This window comes from Cebus imitator, unplaced genomic scaffold, assembly GCF_001604975.1.
Source record: "Cebus imitator isolate Cc_AM_T3 unplaced genomic scaffold, Cebus_imitator-1.0 Scaffold397, whole genome shotgun sequence".
Lineage (NCBI taxonomy): Eukaryota > Metazoa > Chordata > Mammalia > Primates > Cebidae > Cebus > Cebus imitator.
The window spans coordinates 352,818-373,244 of NW_016107712.1; the positions used below are offsets into that span (position 1 = coordinate 352,818).

Below are 20,427 nucleotides of genomic sequence, written 5' to 3' on the forward strand. Positions count from 1 at the left end.
TCTGTTAGCTGTTATCTTTAATTTTTGTGGATCTAGTGTAGAAGCACCCTTGGATACAACTAGGTACCCTCGTTAAGGTAGGGGTAGGTTGGAAGTGGGGTACATTAGGGGAAGAAAAGCTTGGAAAAGGCCATTATGTATTCGTTTCTTCTCTTAGAGGATCTGTCATCTTGACAAGGGCAAGATGTGCTGGGTTGAGTTCATTTTTCCCCTTAGTATTTTATAGTAAGAAAAGGAAAGAATTTTTTTAAAGCAACTTTTCATTCTCTAGACTGTATAAATTTAGTGTTTGTGATTGTTGTGTCTTAAGAACTGGTTCCTTAAGACCTCTACGCAGTTTTTCTTTAAAGAATTAAAAAATACATATCTCAGTTTAAAGATATAGTGAAATGCTTAAGTACCAAATGTACAGTTCCAGGTAACCGCCACCCACATCAATATATAGAATGTTCAACAGAGGGCTTTTTAAAAAGTGCCCCTTCTAACCCTATCCACCACCATTACTGCTATTCCATATTGCTGTGCATGTTTTTGACCCTGATATATACCTAATTATACAGTATGTAATTGTTTATGGCTGGCTTCCTTCCTCTTAGCAGTTTATGTGAAATAGCTGGTTTGCTATTTTCAAGTAGAAAAAAATATAGTGAATGCAAGTCTATATGGATAAAACTTTTTTGAGAGGCCTTGAAATTCAGAGAAGAGGTGTGGATCATGCATTAGCTATTCTGATCCATTATATGAGTTATGCTAATGTATAAAAGGAGATAATTCCTAACCCCACCAATTTAAAAATCCCTATTATCCATTTATAAGGAATATTTTCTTAAATTCCTTTACTTTAAAATTTAAATCCTGTTTTCATTCATATTTTTACATTTGTATTTCATTTCCACAACCCTGCCTTCTTGGCTGTACATGCAACATGATCTAAAGATAATATTGCTCTAAATAGAAATAACAGGCTTATCTGACCACCTTATGATATAGTGTTTTTTGACTCCATGTTTAAAAAACATAAAGAAACTGTGGCCAGAAAAGTCAAGATAAAGTAAATATGTAAATACAGTTAAAGGAGTCTTTTTTTTACTTTCAAGCACTTGAGTGAGGATCAATAATTGTCTGCCTGTGTAGGTTTTGTGTCCTAGCTAGGCTCAAGACTTATTTCTTTTATGCTTTTTTCCCATTAGTTCATCTAGTGCCCCAAATTCAAATATGATCATTAAGTTGATATAGCCCAAATCTCTATTTTCAGCCCAGATTTATTTGAGCTAATCTCAATTCTAGGAGGCTAATTCCAAATGCCTACTAGACTTCTCTTGACATCTTTGCCCACTGTGCTATTAGTGTGTTCATCAGTTTCACTAGTACATGTTTTCTGGAAAATACTATCCTGTTGGTTACATAGGTGTGATCTCGGCTCACTGCAACCTCCGCCTCCCAGGTTAGAGCCATTCTCCTGCCTCAGCCTCCCAAGGAGCTGGGACTACAGATGTCTACCACCATGTCCTGCTAATTTTTGTAGTTTTAGTAGAGACAGGATTTTACCATATTAGCCAGGCTGGTCTGGTCTTGAACTCCTGAACTTGTGATCCACCCGCCTGAGCCTCCCAAAGTGCTGGGATTAGAGACATAAGCTGTCACACCTGGCCGTGTATGTCTTTTTTTATACTGAAATTTGGTTTAGGTGTAGTGAAGTTTATTCGTCCTTTTTTTCTTTTTTCTTTTCTTTCCTTTCTTTTTTTTTTTTTTTTTTTTTTTTTTTTNCCTGTTAAGATTCAGCCTCGAGCTAAGGATCATTAGAGCATAGCTTTTCCATTTGTTTTTTAAATTTTTTATTTATATTTTGTTGATGTTTTGAGGCAGAGTCTTGATCTGTTTCCCAGGCTAGAGTGCAGTGGTGCAATCTCAGCTCACTGCAACCTCTGCCTCCTGAGTTCAAGCAATTTTCCTGCCTTAGCTTCCTGAGTAGCTGGGACTACAGGCTTGTGCCACCATGCCAAGCTAATTTTTTGTATTTTTAGTAGAGACGGGGTTTCATCGTGTTAGCCAGGATGGTCTAGATCTCCTGACCTTATGATCCACCTGCCTCAGCCTCTCAAAGTGCTGGGATTACAGGCGTCAGCCACTGCGCCCGGCTCGTCTTTTTCTTTATAATTTGTGTCCTGGGAGTCTTCTTTAAGAAATCTTTTTCTACCCCTAAATCACAAAGGTATTCATCTGTGTTTTTGCTAAAAGTTTTTAAACTTATATTCTTCATATTAGGGCTTTACTCAACCCAATATTTATTTTCGGTGCATGACGAAGGGATCTATTCTTATGGGTTACTATTTTATATACAAACAACTAATTGTTCTAGCACCATTTATTGAAGAGTTAAACTTTTTGTGTGTGTGGTTTGTCATGTCACTTATCCCAAATCAGGTTTCCACACATCCCTGGGTTGCTTACTCTCTTCCATTTCTCTACTTCTGTAACAATACCATACTGTCATAATTGCTGCAACTATGTAAGTGTTAATATCTAGCAAGATAAGCTTCCCCACCTGTTTTCTTCAAATTGCATTGAGAATGCCTGGCCCTTTACTACTCTGTGAATTTCAGGGTCATCTTGTCAATTCATATGAAAAAACTTTTTATTGAAAATAAATTAGGGCCTCAGTTTTCTCCTCTGTGATATGGTGATAACAGTGGTTATGACTAGATACAATTAATTTTGTAATGTACTCAATGAATGATTGTTATCATTATCATCTTTACCATCAGTGAATGACCCTTTACTCTGGCTTTGAGACCTTAAATTCAGAAATTTTATCTCTGACCACCACCTCAACTAAACATTCTTTGACTTAGTGGTGAAACCCTCTCTTTTTCTACTCTAGTCAGCCCATTCCTGGATTTATTTATTTTTCTCATTCCTCACAGAAGTTGTTCAAATCTTCACTATTCTACGTTAATAATTATGTCTTCTATTAACACTACTAGGCTTATTTTAGGCGCAGATGACCTTGATTTTTAGTTACCAGAGAAGCATTTTTTTACTATCATCTCTACTTGGTCATAATCCCTCCTATACTTAGCTTTTGTTCTATTCTCCAAATCTAACTGCTCCCTGTATTCTAGAGCTGGATTCTTCTAAGAACTTGCTTCATCAATTACCTCTCAAATTTTCATTTTTTTTAACTCTTTACTGGCCCTATAAATTGATGACTTCCAGACTTTTAGATTTCATCAGCCAGTAGATTTTTAAATTGGGAAGTCAAGGTAGGTTTGCCAATTTTTTATTTGGCCAAAAAAAGGGTATTTAATAACTCTAACAAAACACTACTACCGTCAACTTACTACAAGGAATTACATACAGCATTATAGTTATAGACCCTTGGAACCACACTGTTTGGACTACAATTCTGATTCTGCTAGGATAAATTATGTAACCTGTAAAAATGTAGGTAGTACCTACCTCTTAAGGTTATATTGTGTATATTCACTACATTAAGACATATATAGCAATTAAAACAGTACCTGGCACATATATATGCATAGTTAGTATGATCTTTCATCATCATCATTAATTTTTTTACATAATTATCAACTCATCTTTTTTATTCTTAGCTGCACCTTGTTTTTTTCACAGTGAGTGGTTTAGGTCTGCATGATCAGTGTAATTACATAATGTGTCAATACTAATAACATGGCTACTGAGTATTTAAGATTGTTATAAATATAAAATTCTTAAAGGAAGCCCATGCAGATTTCTGGAGCTTCTTCTCTAGATGTGGTTTGTATGACTCCTCCAAATCTCATATTGAAATTTGATCCCAGCTGGTTACGATGACTCACGCCTGTAATCCCAGCACTTTGGGAGGCTGAGCTGGGCAGATTACTTGAGGGCAGGAGTTCAGGACCAGCCTGGCCAACATGGTGAAACCCCATCTCTACTAAAATTACAAAAATTAGCCAGGTGTGGTGGCGCATACCTGTAATCACAGCTACTCAGGTGACTGAGGCATGAGAATCACTTGAACTCGGGAGGTGGAGGTTGCAGTGAGCTGAGATTGCACCACTACACTCCAGCCTGGGAAACAGGATGAGACTGCCTCAAAAAAAGAAAAAGAAATTTGACCCCCAATGTTGTAAGTAAGGCCTAGTGGGAGGTGTTTGGGTCATGAGGGTTGTTCCCTCCTAAGTGGTTTGGTGCAGTTCTTATGATAATTAGTTCTTCCTCTGTTTGCTCCTGTGAGAGGTGGTTGTTAAAAAAGAGCCTGGGGCCGCTGGGCACAGTGGCTCATGCCTGTAATCCCAGCACTTTGGAAGGCTGAGGTGGGCAGATCACCTGAGGTCAGGAGTTCGAGACCAGGATGGTCAACATGGTTAAACCCTATGTCTGCTAAACATATAAAAATTATCTGGGTATGATGGTACATGCCTGTAATCCCAGCTACTTGAGGGGCTGAGGCAGGAGAATCTCTTGAACCCGGGAGATGGAGGTTGCAGTGAGCTGAGATCATGCCACTGCACTCCAGCATGGGCAACAAAGCGAGACTCTGTCTCAAAAAAAAAAAAAAAATAGCCTGGACACCCCCATATCCTTCACTCCTTCTCTCTTGCCATGTGAACTGTGTACTTAACGGGCTCCTCTTGCCTTCTTGCCCTCAGTGTAAGCAGCCTGAAGATCTCACAAGAAGCAGATACTGGCATCATGCTTCTTGTACAGCCTGCAGAATAAATTATCCAACCTCAGGTATTCCTTTATAGTAACCCAAACAGACGGAAACACATACTACAAAAGTTAAGTGTACTGAACTTCTTAACAGTAGCTCTGGAAGTTAAAGGCAATTCTTAAAATATCTGAAGACAAATTACCTGTAATTTAGAATTCTATGCCAATCCAAACTAAGATCCAGCTGTGAAACTATAATAAAGTCATTTTCAAACCTAAAGGTTTAAAAACTACACAATCTATGCATCCTCTTCTCAAAAAGCTAATAGAGAATGTGTTCGACCCAAATGCAGAATAAACTAAGAAAAAGTAGGATATTTGATCAAGGAAATAAGAAACCCAAAATAAGAGAAAGGTAGAAGGAATCACAGAATGATGGATTGGAAAAGTAGATGAAATTAATGGAACAACTGATATGCTTTAACAAATTGAGAGGATACTTACAGTGGACTATAGGTTGGGGTTAAATTAATGATTATCACATGAGAAACTAAGCAATTTAAAAAAAAAGAATTATCAAATCTGTCTTTTTGCACATTTTTAAAGGGACAAGCAAACTTTTTTTAGTAGAACATTTTGATTTTGGTGTTTGGTGTTCTTACTTCCCTTTTGCTTATGAGGAACTACATTTGGAACTGCCTTGCCCTAACCCACAGTTTTAAGAGGAAGTATTGCAAACTAGAAATAAATGGAAAACTAGAGAAACAACTGAGATCTGTAACCAGTAACATAGCAAAACTATTTTAAAATCACCTTCCGTAATACTTTGTGGTACTAAAACCAAGCAAAACTTGGCTATATGTATATAGCCAAGGTAGGAGGATCACCTGAGGCCAGGAGTTCAAGGTTGCAGTGAGCTATGGTCATGCCTCTGCACTCCAGCCTGAGCAACAGAGTGAGACCCTGTGAGTCAATACATAATAAATAAATAAACAAACAAGCAAACAAATGGTAGAATAGAGCGAATTCTGAAGAAACCTTTTCTTTCCTATAATTCTGTAAGTGTATAGTGACATACCACTTTTGCAGTCATTGACTAGAAAAAGATTATGGTTACAAAGCAAATATATATAATTTACATAATTGTATATGCATGTGTACATACTCAAAAGCTTAATTCTATAGATCTTTGAAGTTTCTTTTTCTATTTTGGAAGCCATCTTTTTTGCCTTAGAAATTTTATGGTTACTGAAATCTGCATATATAGTCATTAAATAATAATAAAATAACAAGGAAAATTCTTATTTACCTCAGAAGTTTATGGAACTAGCTACTCCAAGCCCTGAAGAACTAGGCATTAAACAGTAACCTGTACAATGCTTTGCGATATTGCAGTTGTGCATAGAATAAATGTGAGATTTGATAGTGTTACCTTGGCTGGGCATGGTGGCTCATGCCTGTAATACCAGCACTTTGGGAGGCCGAGATGGGTAAATCACAAGTTCAGGAGTTTGAAACTAGCCTGGCCAACATAGTAAAACCCTGTGTCTACTAAAAATACAAAAATTAGCTAAGTATGGTGGTAGGTGCCTATAATCCCATCTACTTTGGAGGCTGAGGCAGGAGAATCGCTTGAACCTGGGAGGCAGAGGTTGCAGTGAGCTGAGATCACGCCATTGCACTCCAGCCCAGGTGACAGTGCGAGACTCTGTCTCAAAAAAAAAGTTACTTTATATATTTAATTGTTTTGTTTGTATTTTGCCTCTGAGCTAGTAAATTCAGACATAGCATTTTGTGTGAAGTAATACTATGGAGATTAAAGGTACTCTGACTAATGTCAGCAAGTTGGTGGATTAGTAGGTCCCAGCCCTCAAACCCCTGTTACACCAAATAACTTTATTGGAGCCTGGAAAACCTGCTAAGAGGTTCCAGCACTCCAGTAGAAAAAAAACCTCAAGAATAGACACACTGAAGAGGTTAAGAAAAATAGTTTCACTTTGCCTACATCCTTCTCCTCCAAGGCAGCAGAGTTCAGTGCCAAGAGAGGCCCCTTAGGCCCATGAATTCTCCCAGGAAGGAAAGTAAGAGTCAAGTGAGTGCCCAGTTTCCCTAGCCTTGCATGGTGCTGCCCAAAAGGATCACTTCTGTTCTTCTCTATCCAGAATACTAAGGGACTCTTCACAGATGAATAGTCTAAGAATTGCTAGGAGAAGGAAAAAGAAGCAGAGGCTCATAGCAACCAACAGATGGTTCTTCAGAGCTAGATGTGGAGTCTAACTGGCTTGCAGACTCCACCATAGGCCCACCCACGAACCCTACACGACACTTCACCTGCAGAACCCCTCAGCTAGCTGACAAGTACACCCAACACTCTACGCACCCACCCAGTAGCCAGCAGCCCACCCTCCCCTGCAGATAGTGTATGCAGGCCATGGCAGATAGCACATGGATATCAGCAGCTGACTCTTTCTGGATTGGAAGAAGGCACACAACCTTGAACACTCTGGTACACTGCACTGGAGAAAATAAAAAGAGGTTCTCAGCACCTAGTCTAGGGGTGCGATTGAAAAAAAAGCATACAATCTTAAGATTTCCCTTCCCAAGACAGAATAAGAGGAGTGGAGTAGCCATAGAAAAGTTCTGAGAGACCTTCAGAATCTCTGGTAAGGCTGACTGGTGAATGTCTTTCCCTTTTGAAGCTAGTCAGTAAAGACTGGAGAAAGTGACTATTTCTTCAAATGCAAAGGTAGCAAGACAAGGCTTCAAGGAACACACACACATGTGCGTGCACGCAAGCCAAGAAAACATGACAGCCAAAGGAAGAAACTCATCTTGAATGTCAGTGAGCTAAATGAAATCAGGAAAATAATACATGAACAAATGATAATATCAACAAAGAAACCATTAAAAAAGAATCCAATTCTGGAACTAAAGAACACAATAACTGAACTGAAAATTTCAAAAGTGAGCTTCAGTGACAGATTCAATCAAGCAGAAGGATCAATGAACTTGAAGACAGATCATTTCAAATCATGCAGTCAGAGGGAAAAAAAAAGAATGAAGTAAACCTACAGGACTCTAAACCAATATGCACATTATAGAAGTGATAGAGCAAGTAGAGAAAGAGAAAGGAGGCAGATAACTTACATAAAGAAATAATGGCAGAAAACTGCCCAAATCTGGGGAGGAAAATGAAGATCAAGATCCACAATTCCCAAAGAACTCCATGTAGATTGAACATAAAGATGTTCAAGATTATAGTAACAAGGTTATATCTGGTATTTTACAGATCTTTTTGTGGTTCATAAGCATGATGATTGGGTTTTCATGCCATTCTGTGAGATGTGCCTTTCTCAGACCTTGCTAAAACAGTGGCACATTACCTTTCTGATATGAAAAATTTTTCAGAGACATTTAATAAAATTATCAAAAGTTACTGACAGGCTGGGCATGGTGGCTCATACCTGTAATCTCAGCACTTTGGAAGGCCGAGGTGGGCAAATCACAAGGTCAGGAGTTCAAGAGCAGCCTGGCCAGCATGGGAAACCTAATCTCTACTAAAAATATAAAAATACAGGCACATGGTGGCATGTGCTTGTAGTCCTAGCTACTCGGGAGGCTGAGGCAGGAGAATTGCTTGAACCCAGCAGGTGGAGGTTGCAGTGAGCTGAGATTGAGCCACTGCACTCCAGCCTGGCAACAGAGCAAGACTCCATCTCAAACAAACAAAGTTAATTACAATTTTGACAGAAACAAGAGGAAAGCAACTTATCATGTACAAGGGAGCTCCTATAAGAGTTTCAGTGGATCTTTCAGCAAACCTTGCAAGCCAGAAGAAAATGAGATGATACAGTCAAAATACTGAAAGAAAAAGAAAAAGCTTGCCAACTAAGAATAATTTACCCACAAAACTGTCATTCACAAAAGGAGAGATAAAGACTTTTCCAGAAAAACCAAAGCTGAGGGAGTTTGTCACCCTCAGCTTAAACTACCAGTGGTGGTAGCCTTAGTGGAAGCCTTAAACTACCACTGGTAGTAGAACAAAACTTAAAATCCCAAATATAACCTTGTTACTATAATAAAAATACTTTTAAATCTGAATTTCAGATTCATCTTACAATCAGCATTTTAAGCTCTATGATACAGTATTATAATAAAATAATAGCCACTACTATTTTCAAGTGCTTACTATATGCCAAATACATGGTATTTTATTATGTTCTTCAAGAAATACTAAAACTGAAACTAAAGTTGAAGTACTTCAAGGGGAAATTAGAGGATGCTAATTAGCAACATGAAAATGTTAAAGTATAAAACTTCCTGGTAAAGGGAAGTATGGAATTACATTCAGAATACTCTAATACCATAATGTAATGGTGGTACATAAAATCATTTTTAACTCTGAGTTAAAAGTATTAAAAATAACTATAACTACAGTAATTTGTTAATTGATGCACAATATAAAAATGTAAATTTTGACAGCAATAACAAAATGTGGGAGAGAATAGATGAGTTAAAGTGTAGAGTTTTGGTATGAGATCAAAGTTATCAGCATAAATGATTAGAATGTATTCCCAAACTAATTGTATTGTATACAATATGTACAGCTTTGCATGTCAATCATACCTTAATAGTTTTTAAATTACCATGCTCTTTCCAGAGCCATTACTTTATAATGAGTAACTTGGAAGCTTTTACTACATTATTAATAGATATAAATAGAATATTTTTTTAAATTGAAAATGAACTCACCTTGTGTAGTTTCTGAACATCTTCATTTGATACTCCTAGAGATGCCAGACCTATTTCTTTTGAATATTGAGCAAGGAAATACTAGGATCCACAAGTAGTGAAACATGTCCCAAGAGCTCATCACATGTGTCTCTGATGAGAAAAACATCACAAAGAACCATTATACAAGAAGCCTTAAACTACCACTGGTGGTAGAACAAAACTTAAAATCCCATATATGACCTTATTACTATAATAAAAATACTTTTAAATCTGAATTTCAGATCCATCTTATAATCAGCATTTTAAGCTGTATGGTACAGTATTTTAATAAAATAATAGCCACTACTATTTTCAAGTGCTTACTATATGCCAAATACATGGTGTTTTATTATGCACATTATGTGTTTTAATCCTCAATACAAAGGATTAAAGTATCTTATTAGTGGAAGAGCCTATCAAGCAGACCACTGCCTATTTTTGTAAATAAACTTTTATTGGAATATAGATACACTAACAAAAAAGATTAAAGGCACCCAATAATAACTTGGTAATGACTGATCTTTTAAGAAAATATATAGGTTACAGAAATCTGGAAATAATTTAAAAACATAAATAAAACTAAATACAGTAATTGCATTTCCTGGTTCCTCCGTGTCATGTTAACTTTAAAAAGAAACAACATATTCAACATGTTATTGCTAATTAGCATCTTTTCAGCCATATTTTCTTTGGTTCTCACAATTGTTATGCATGTTGGTTTCTCCTACTTTTGATTAATACAGTTTGACATATAATTTCTTTACCTTAGAAACTTTAAATTCCACTCGATAATATCTAATGTGAAATTTTCTGAGGTGTTAGCACACCTATTTGTAATAATTTTATTTGCTGCCATAGTATAGCCCTTTATCATTTTATGTTTGGGCCATAGCAACAGTCTACCAGATATGTGACCTCTAGCCTCCAACTTTAAAACATCCTACACAAAGCTTTAAGAAAAGTTTTTCTAAATGAAGTTTGTTTTTTTAAAAGACTTTTTAAAGAATAGTTTTAAGTTTACAGAAGAATAGGGCAGAAAATACAGATTCCCATATATCACCCTCCATAATGCAAACACACACCATTTCTCATATTAACATCCTGCATTAGTGTGGCACATTTGTCACAACTGATGAACCAATACTGCTACACTATTAACTAAAATCCATAGTTAACATTAGGGGTCACTCTTTGTGTTGCATAGTTTTATCAGTTTTGACAACTGCATAATGTCAGGTATCCACCATTATAGTAACATACATAATCATTTTATTACCCTACAAATGCCCTGTGCTCCACCTATTTACCCTACCTACTTATACCCCTGCGTAACCAGTGATCTTTTGTCTCCATAGTTTTTTATTCTAAATAAAATTTTTTCTGATATTTAAAACCTCAATCTCTGGAGTAGGGCCAACTGTGTGAATGAAAAAAGCAAATTGTAGAAAGTATGTATAGTATTCTATTTATAAATTTTAAAAATTATATATACACATATATTTGATTATACATAGAAAATTTCTGGAAGGATACCTAGAAAAATAACTTCTGAGGAAACGAGGAGAGGCAGTGGATGAGGCCTTTTACTTTCTACTATTCTGTTTGAATTTCTTCCATATAAGAATATTATAATTTAAAATATTTTAATTATCAACCTAAAAATATCTCTGGATTGAAAACAAAGGATTTTCAAAGCATGAAAGCACTAGAAAGCAAAGGAAAAGTTCTAGAGATTTTAACTGCACAGAAATATTAAAATTCTGTATCTCAAAGGCATCATAAAATCTGATCCACCTGCTATTTATCTATGATGTTCTATGATGCTCTTTTTAAATTTTTTTGTTATATATTTTTTTGAGACAGTCTTGCTCTGATGCCCAGGCTGGGGTGCAGTGGCGAAATCTCAGCTCACTGCAGCCTCTGCCTCCGGTTTCAAGCAATTCTTGGTGCCTCAGCCTTCTGATTAGGCACAGTGGCTCATACTTGTAATCATAGCACTTTGGTAGGCTAAGGCAGGATGACTGCTTGAGGCTAGGAGTTTGAAAGCAGCCTGGGAAACGTTGCAAAACCTCGCAAAACCTCGTCTCTAAAAAATATTTTAAAAATTAGGTGGGTGTGGTGGCACGCACCTGTAATCCCAGCTAGCAAGGGGGCTGAGGCAGGAGGATTGCTTGAGCCCATGAATTCAAGGCTGCATGAAGTGAACTATGATTGCTCCAGCCTAGGCAACAGAGTGAGACACTATATCTTTACAAACTGTGTTGAATGAATAATTGCATTATTAAAATTATTGGTTTATCTCCTATTCTTCTATTGCTATATGTTGTAGAATTTGTTGTGTTTGATGGTGATCATACTTCTCAGGTGTCTAGATATTTTGGTTTATAAGCCATGTTTTCCTAGTGTTATTTACTACTCCTTTTAATAATGAATATAAAGGTAGAGCAAAGTGGCAGACCCTAGTTTTTATCCCTTCCCACAAGTTTAAGGAGTAGAAAGCAAGAGCTCTAAGCATCACAGAACTGATGCCCTATCTCTCTTTGCTACTGTTTCTCTAGTAAGGATCTGCGTTGAAATCCACAATCCAGTAGCAGAAGGCTGTTATAATTTACCAAAACTCTGGCAGCAGGAAGGAGTAGAGGAGTGAATGCCGGATATTCTAGAATATCTGGTCAGCCCCACTTTTTCATTGGCAGCTCACTTTAACAGACCCTTAATTTTATCCTTCAGGAAGCCTGATCTGTTGCTAGTGATTTCTGTAGCAATCAGTAGTTTGGCACTGATTGTCCCAAAGCAATGTGGTACAAGGCAGGACAGTATTTCATAACTTACTCCTAACACTAACTCTGGTTTCTTCTTAGTTTTTGATCTTATTCCTCAAGCTTTTGCTTCTTTCTTTTTTCTCTCGTTACCCAGGGTTGATTTGGAAGGAGGAAAACAACAGCCTTTACTAGTTTTTCATTTTCCCTGGAACCATATGTAAGAAACTCACTTTAATTATAAAGACATAGATAGGTTAAAAGTAAATAACTGAGGAAAGATCTGCCATGCTAACACTAATAAAAAGAAAGCTGATGTTGCTATATTAATGTTAGACAAAGCAAATTTCAGAAAAAGGAAAACTGTCAGGGCTAGAGTGAAGCATTTCATAAGGATAAAGAGGTAAATTCTCCAAAACGATATAACAATCTTTAACATATATGCACCTAACAGCATTATAATATGTAAGGCAAAAACTGATAAGACCACAAGGAGAAATAGACAAATCCAGTATCACAGAGGCTTCAACACCTCTCTTTCAGTAATTGATCCAGCAGGCAGAAAATCAGTAAAAACTGAACTGTAGGATCATTAATCTACTGGATCTCATTGACATTTATAGAATACTTCATGCAAAAACAGCAGAGTATATATTATCATGAAAAAAGATACACATTTGTCAATATAAAAATAACCTTTGTATGTAAAACACATGTTAACGAAATTAGTAGATACACGACAAATTTAGACAAATATTTCCAAGGAGGTTTAACATAAGGGAACTCAGAAATTCACATCAAGGGAACAAGCAATTCAACAGAAAAATGAATGGGCAAATAATATGAATTCAGAGAAGAATAAATCCAAAATGTGAAAAGCTCAGAATCAGGAGAAATCAGGAAAATGCAAATTAAAATAATAAGATGCCAATTAGGTCTAACAGACTGACAATTTTTTTGATTTAACTGACATTTACTGAGTGCCTAACATGGGACAGGCACTGAGCTGAGCACACCTCCTATTTAGTATTCAGAAAATACTGTAAAGTGAACCTTACCGTTTTATTCAGTCGATGAAACAGGCTCATAAAACTCACATAGAGGAAATTGAATTCACTGTATAGGACCTATTTTTCTTTATTTTTGCATATATTATTCATTCAAATAGTATATGTGTAGAGAGAGAGAGAGGTTTTGAAGTCTCCCCTGTGATCTCCTGTTCACCAATTTCTCTGCCACCGCCACCTGTACCATTACTACTTTTATTAGTTTTTTGCGTACCTTCCCAGAGATTTTATAGAAAAACACATTATATTATTCTCCATTATTTTAAAAATAAAAGTAACAATATATACACTGTCCTATGTATATTACAATATATCTTAGAAGTATTTATGTAAGTCCGTAATGAGATTCCCTATCTTTTAATGGCGGCTTAGTATTCCACTACATGAATGCCAGAATTTATTTTACTAGCCCCTGTGATGGACATAGATGGACATGTGCATTGTTTTCAGTCTTTGGCTTTTAAAAATTATCATTGAATAATAATGTACATAATGTTGTCTCACATGTTTAAGATATCCGCTGGATAAATTCACAGAAAAGAGATTGCTAAGTTAACGTGTGTTTATGTGTGTGTGTGATTTTGACGGATATTGCCAAATTTCTCTCCATACACAACATTGTTATTAGAGTATGTTATTCAAACTGTTGGATTGGGGACTGATAAGTGGAAATGTTTATTCTCAGTACAATTTTACTATGCATTTCTCTTGTCGTAAGTGAGGTGAAACATCTTTTCAGACTGGGAAAAATGTTAAATGACCAACAGCAACTGTGGCTGGTGAGGGGTCTAAGTAAAAAGGTATTGTTAGAGATTGCTGGCATAAATGCGAACTTTTTCAATCTATTTGTAAAACAGTCCGGCAACCTGTGTTAAAATTTTTTAAGCTACAGATATATTTTGTCCTTGCTATACCATTCTTGGGAAAGCTCATCAGTAGGAAAAAAGCAGAATGAATTATGACTCATGAATCCTACAAAATACTATACAGCTATCAAAAGGAATGAATTAAAGTTGTATGAGTTGTCATTTCCAGATATTGCTAAATGAGAAAAAGATGGAGAAAAGTGTAGGATCTCAATCTGTAAAACAAATAACATCATGAGTACATATAGGTGTTCACATATTTGTGTGTGTACATACTCAGATATTTATATTTGTATATGTGTATATATATATATATATATATATATATGAGGGAATGTGAAAAACACATATTACTTGAGATATAGGTTTGCTTACTCTCAGACCAAAATATTAATGACATAAGATGTAAATTTCTTTTCTCATAGTCCAAGGATAATCAGTTCAGGACTAATAGAGAAGCTCTGGATATCAGGTACTCTAGCTACTTGTAGTTTGTTAATCTGATTTACTCAATATGTGGCTTCTATTTCATGGTCTAACACGGTAATTCCAGCTCCTGCCATGATACATTTGAGAAAGGGAAATAGTAAAAGAGTATACCTCTTCTTTCTAAGGGCATATCACGGAAGCTGGAGCCACCATTTCCACTTGCGACCCATGGACCAAAATCTAGTTACATGGTCAGACTTTCAAGAATGTGTTAGGAAATTACAGTCATTATCCATGTAGCAATGTACCCAGCTAACACAGCAGATTCTAATACTAAAGAAGAGGAGAAAGGACATTGGGAAATACTCATATTCTCTGCCACAACAGAGTAAATTAATAGGTCAGCTAGGTAATGGAAAAGGGACTCTGTTTCCCAAAATTTATCTACTTCTGCATTACACCTGCATTCCCAAACAGTGGCTTGAAAGAATAATGATTTATTATTTCCCATCACACTGTGATTTGGCCAGAAAGTTCTGTTAGTCTTCCCTATGTTCATTCATGTGGCACCCTTTACATTGTCTTTCATCCTAGACTTATTCATAACAGTGGTCTCAGTGCAGTGTTCTAAATGGTGAAAAAAGAAGCTGTGAAGCTTCTCTACACCTAGTCTAAGGAGTTGTACAAAGTCCTATCTGTTTCCATTCTATGGTCAAAGCAAGTCACAAAAGATAGCTAGATTCAAGGGGCCAGGAAATAAACCCTTTCATGGGAAAAGTGGAAAAGGCACACTGCAAAGATGCATGAACAAAGGAAGCATGATTTATTGAGGGCAAATATTGTAACAATCTAAGAAATTATACATTTTAATATTTTTTTAAATTTTTATTTCAATAGTTTTTGGGGAACAGGTGGGTTTTGGTTACATGGATAAGTCATTTAGTGGTGACTTCTGAGATTCTGGTGCACCTGTCACCCAAGCAATATACACTGTACCCAATGTGTAGTGTTTTATCCCTCGCCCTCCTCCCACCCTCCCCCCACCGTATTCCCAAAGTCCATTTTGTCATTCTTACACCTTTGCATCCTCATAGCCTAGCTCCCACTTATAAGTGAGAACATACAATATTTGGTTTTCCATTCCTGAGTTACTTCACTTAGAATAATGGTCTCCAACTCCATCCAAGTTGCCGTGAATACCATTATTTCATTTCTTTTTATGGATGAGTAGTATTACATGGCATAAAAGCTATATATTTATATAGTATATGTATATAAATTTTCATATTTACAAAGAAATATAAGTAAAATTGGTTAAACTCTTGGTGGGCAGATGCAAATCTGATGGAGTCACTCTTCTGCTTTTTATTGCCTTACAGATTAAAGTCCAAGTTCCTTAGCCTGTACTATTTCTACTGTATTATACTAGCTACCAGAGCACATTGTATAAACATCAGGAAGAAAGAGAAATTGCTTCTGGCTGAAGTGGTTGGGAAAGGCTTCCTGTAAGGTGTGGGATCTGAACTGGAATATTTGAATTGATGGAGAGGGGCAAGGAGGTTAAACCCTAATTCATAATCTTTTAAGAACCACCATTTTAAAAAAATTGAAATATAGCATATATGCAAAAATGAGTGAATTATCACAAAGTAGAAGTATGCCTGTATCCAGCACCTGGAAATAGAAACCTTCTTATGAGAGCTCCCAGTAACTATCCTGTCACTCTTCCCCACATGTAACCACTCTTCTAATTTCTAACCATATATCATTTTTGCCTAGTTTTAAATCTAACATGAATGAAATTATACAATGTGTATTTTCACCATTATATGTCTGAGAATGATCTGTGGTGCTTATAGTTTGTTCATATTCACTTCTATATTCTAGTAAATGGATAAAATGTATTTATCCATTTTATTATTGATATTTTGGTTGGCTGTTTCCACTTCAAAGCTATTTACCAATTATGGTGCATTCTTCTATATGTATCTTGGTGTGGAAGTGAAGACATTTCTTCACTTAGGATTAAAGTTGCTTAGTCATTTATGTCTGTTCAAATTTTGTAAAGAATGACAGTGTTCCAAAGTTTATGGAAACTTTACCCAATCCCTGTGCCCCCATCCCTCCTCACTGCCCTGCAACAGTGTGTGACAGTTTGACTTTCTCCACCCTGTCGTCAACATGTGGTACTGTCAAAATTTTTAATTTGGGCATTCTGATGGGAATGTAGCGGTATCTCATTTTGACATTAACCTTTTACCTGATGACCATTGAAGTTGAGCACCATTTTATGCTACTTAACATTTGGAGATCTTTTTGTTTTTGTTTGAGAAAAATGGCCTTCAGAAGACATTTAAAGATCTATTCTGTAATGCTTGTTTAAGTAACTTGACCATATTTCTGTTGGGTTGTCAGTCTTTTTCTTAATGATATTTAGGAATCATTTATATATTCTGGATATGAGTTCTTGGTCAAATATATGTGTGGCTAGTATCTTTTCTTATATTGTGGTTTGTCTTTTTGTAATGGTGCCTTGACAAAAAGAAGTTCTTAATTTTAATGTAATGTATTTTACTAGTTTTTTGTTTGTTTGTTTTTTGAAACAGGGTCTCACTCTGTCACCCAAACTGGAATGCAGTAGCACGACCAGCGCTCACTGCAGTCTCGACCTTCTGGGCGCAAGCTATCCTCCTACCTTAGTGTCCCAAGTAGCTGGGACTACAGGTGTGCGCCACCACACCCAGCTATTCTTTTTGTACTTTTTGTAGCAAGAGGGTTTCACCATGTTGCCCAGGGTAGTCTTAAACTCCTGGGCTCAAGCCATCCTCTTGCCTCAGTCTCTCAGAGTGCTGGGATTACATGCATGAGCCACCATACTCAGCCTTCTTATTTTTAATCTGTCCTCTATTTCTTCTTAAGACTCTAAAAATATGGTAATTTGCAACAGAGGTCAGAACAGGAAATGGACCCTCAAGTAAGATTTTGAGATTGGATGGGATACACGCACACACACATAAAATCAATCAGAGGAATAACTTCATTGCTGTAAGGAAAGAGAGACCACAGACTATAGGTAATCCATAGCTTACAGTATTTACGTTTTTTTGTGTTTTTTTTTTGTTTGTTTTTAGACAGGGTCTCATTCTGTTGCGCAGACTGGAGTACAGCAGTGTGACCATAGCTCACTGCAGCCTCAACCTCCTTGGCTCAAGCAATCCTCCTGCCTAAGCTTCCTGAGTAGCTTGGACTACATATGTGCACTACCATACCCAGCCAATTTATATTTATACTTATTTTTTATTTTTATTTTTATTTTTTTTACAATGGAGTTTTGCTCGTGTTGCCCAGGCTGGAGTACAATGTGTGATATCGGCTCACTGCAACCTCCGCCTCCCAGGTTCAAGCGATTCTCCTGCCTCAGCCTCCTGAGTTGCTGGGATTACAGGTGCCCACCACCACGCCCGGCTAATTTTTGTATTTTTAGTAAAAACAGGGTTTCACCATGTTGGCCAGGCTGATCTTGAACTCCTGACCTCAGGTGACCCACCCGCCTTGGCCTCCCAAAGTGCTAGGATTACAGTTGTGAGCCACTGCACCTGACCTATTTTTATTTTTTGTAGAGACAGAGTCTCACTATATTGCCCAGGCTGGTATTAAACTCCTGAGCTCCAGAGATCCTCCTGCCTTCGCCTCCCAAAGGGCTGGGATTACAGGAATGAATCACTGTGCCCAGTTGGTTTGGGGTAGTAACATGAAATTGAGTGAAGGGGGTGAGGAGTGTATCACCATGGTAACCATAGTAATTATAAAGATTATAGATCCACCTGACTTTTCTTATGGTCGGAAACAGAAAGTACTTAACCCATTTATGCCAGAGGTTGCAATTTTTTGAATTTTGCATGAGTGAAAAATCGGACCTTGGCAATGACCTTGAGCAGTTGGCTATAAATAACTCCCACATGCTTAGTGTTCCAATAATAGAACACTAGGCATAAGTGGGTTAAGGGGCATGGTGGCTCATACCTGTAGTCTCCTATTTGGGAGGCTAAGGTGGGAGGATCTCTTGAGGCCAGGAGTTTGAGACCAGCCTGGGCAGCATTGCAAGACCCGATCTCTAAAAATGTTATTTTAATTAGCTAGGCATAGTGGCACATACCTGTTGTCCCAGCAACTCAGGGGGCTGAGGCAGAAGGGTTGCCTAAGCCCAGAATTTTGAGGCTGCAGTAGGCTGTGATCATGCCACTGCACTCCAGCCTGGGTGATAGAGTGGGACCTATCTCTAAGAGAAAGAAAAGAAAAATACATAAGAAAAACATAAAAACTACAACTAAGTCTGTATGTGGTGGCCAGGTGCAGTGGCTCACACCTGTAATCCCAGTACTTTGGGAGGCTGAGGTGGGTGGATCACTTGAGGCCAGGAGTTCAAGTCCAGACTGGCTAACATGGTAAAACCCCATCTAGATGAAAAAATACAAAAATTGGCCGGGTGTGGTGGCACACACCTGTAGTCCCAGCTACTCGGAGGCTACGGCATGAGAATCACTTGAACTTGGAAGGCAGAGGTTGCAGGGAGCCGAGATCGCATCACTGCACTCTAGTCTGGGTGACAGAGACACTATCACAAAAAACAATTATGACAACAAAAAGAAAATGACTCTATGTGGAGCATCAGAACTCCAGTACAGGTCTGAAGGAGTTGATTATCTTTTGTAATCACCAGGCAGATATCGTAGATTTGTAGTATCAATTACATGCTTAATTCTTCCCCTTTCCTATTCTAATATTAGGGCATTGGTGGGAAGAGTGTGGTCCTAAGACATAGGATAGGGATATTTGAGCAGAGGAAAATGAAGCTGAAAACTCTGAACATCAATATTCCCCTAAACCTCTTTCTGAGGAAACCAGGCTCTTATGCATAGAGGCTTTCAGTGACTGCAGTGGACAAGCTCCTTTACAAGCTGATACATGCTCTCCTCAGAACTTAGCGGCTGGGGCTAGGCACGGTAGCTCATGCCTGTAATCCTAGCCCTTTGGCAGGCTGTGGTGGGAGGAATGCTTGAGTCCAGGAGTTCAAGACCAGCCTAGGCAACACAGCAAGGCTCTGTCTCCTAAAAAAAAAAATTGTTTTTTTTCACTAGCCATGAAGGGTGGTATGCGCCTGTAGTCTCAGCTACTCAAGGAGGCTGAGGTGGGAGAATCACTTGAGCTCAGGCATTCCAGGTTGCAATGAGCCATGATCACACCACAGCACTCCAGTCTGAACAACAAAGTAAGATCCTGTCTCCAAAAAATGTTAATAAAATAAAGAACTTACCCTTACTACCTATTAGTGCCTCCAGTTATAGATCAACATAGCTTAGTCAGAGAGGTATGAGGCCTTCTCTGTAAAGAGAAAGCCTTCATAGGAGAACTAATGGCCTTGCCATTTTAATCAGCGGGATCCTGGACAGCTATATGGGAATACATTTAAAGTTAGATCATGGCAAATTTATTGGCATGGGTGCACTTACCTAAGAATCAAGATTTAATATTTTGGCATTAATAATTTGGTAGGATGAGACTTAAATTCAGTAATAGCCTATAAATAAGATGGCCAAAATGCCAGAAATTCCTGGGCATATTGTAGAGCAGAAAAGACAAAGGCTCCCTAACCATTGTTAATTTTCACCATGTCATTAAGGAATGCAATGATGATGGGAGCACCACCATTTCCAAGGAGCTCTGAAGTGGCTTTGTTTGCAAGAGATAATGGTGATGGCCGGGCGCGGTGGCTCAAGCCTGTAATCCCAGCACTTTGGGAGGCCGAGGCGGGTGGATCACAAGGTCAAGAGATCGAGACCATCCTGGTCAACACGGTGAAACCCCATCTCTACT

The 20,427-nt window shown here is 37.6% G+C and overlaps 1 long non-coding RNA gene and 1 other non-coding gene across 2 annotated transcripts; one reads left to right on the forward strand and one right to left on the reverse strand.

The window, feature by feature from the left end:
- Window positions 1–662: 662 nt before the first annotated feature.
- On the reverse strand, window positions 663–17,211 carry LOC119468225. The gene is made up of 3 exons (XR_005196872.1): window positions 16,573–17,211; window positions 11,675–11,679; window positions 663–672 (listed from the first exon to the last, which is right to left on the reverse strand). It is a non-coding gene; the product is annotated as an uncharacterized LOC119468225 (long non-coding RNA).
- On the forward strand, window positions 7,949–8,052 carry LOC119468228. The gene has a single exon (XR_005196874.1). It is a non-coding gene; the product is annotated as a small nucleolar RNA U13 (small nucleolar RNA).
- Window positions 17,212–20,427: the final 3,216 nt, after the last annotated feature.